Here is an 845-nt window from a genome sequence, read left to right on the forward strand (position 1 = left end):
CGAACACTCCTTCCAGATACTGCAGGTGTTAAGAAATCTCTTTAGCACTGGGAAATCATTGAACTAAAAAACTATGAGATTGAGGTGTCAACTCCTCACAATCAGGCTAGCAATATAAGAAAAATCAGCTTCCTGGCGGGTTTTCTTTTTTTTCTTTCAGAAACCAATTTCAGAAACCAATTTTAATTACAAATAAATGTGCACAGGATTTACTTCTCGCCAGTCTGCTCTGGCTTCTAATGATACTGGAATCCCCTGGATCAATGATTGCCAATGTGCATTCACTGTAGTATTTTTCAAAAGCTGTGTTCATTTCAATGTTGTTCCCACTATGGTGATGCACACCAGTCTTTGCCAACATGGCGTAATACTTGATCCCAGACTTCCTCAGAGCAGTGCAGTTGATGAACAGGATAACCAGTTTCACTTTCCCCTGGCGTATCATTTTCAACATTTGTTTGTATCCTAGTGCATACTTGCCACTTTTCATATCTAGTTGGAGTCTCAAATTGATAGACTCAAGGGCGCTTTCGTCTTCTTGGCAGCCACCATCCTGATGCTTGTAGATGCTGAAGTGCAGAGCTGCACCGACAAAATGGATGGGAGAGATAAAGCCCTTGGAGTTATCTAGGGCTACAGTCACAATATACACTATATTCACCTTAGATAGCATCAGCTATCAAACAAAGGTGACTTCTGCGGGAACGCCTCTGAGTCCATCTTGCAAATGATAGAGTTAGGACGTATAAAATAGGTAACATGCTTGTAATATGTCATACCCTGTCAACGGCAGGGAACTCAGGCTATCTTTTTATGTTTCTTCCTAGTTTACCATAAACCAAATG

General features: G+C 40.9%; 1 pseudogene; it reads right to left on the reverse strand.

Annotated features, from left to right (window-relative positions):
* Positions 1-209: 209 nt before the first annotated feature.
* Positions 210-552, reverse strand: LOC147750872 (large ribosomal subunit protein eL30 pseudogene; annotated as a pseudogene).
* Positions 553-845: the final 293 nt, after the last annotated feature.

The sequence above is a fragment of the Lissotriton vulgaris genome, chromosome 1_1 (assembly GCF_964263255.1).
Source record: "Lissotriton vulgaris chromosome 1_1, aLisVul1.2, whole genome shotgun sequence".
NCBI classification, from domain to species: domain Eukaryota; kingdom Metazoa; phylum Chordata; class Amphibia; order Caudata; family Salamandridae; genus Lissotriton; species Lissotriton vulgaris.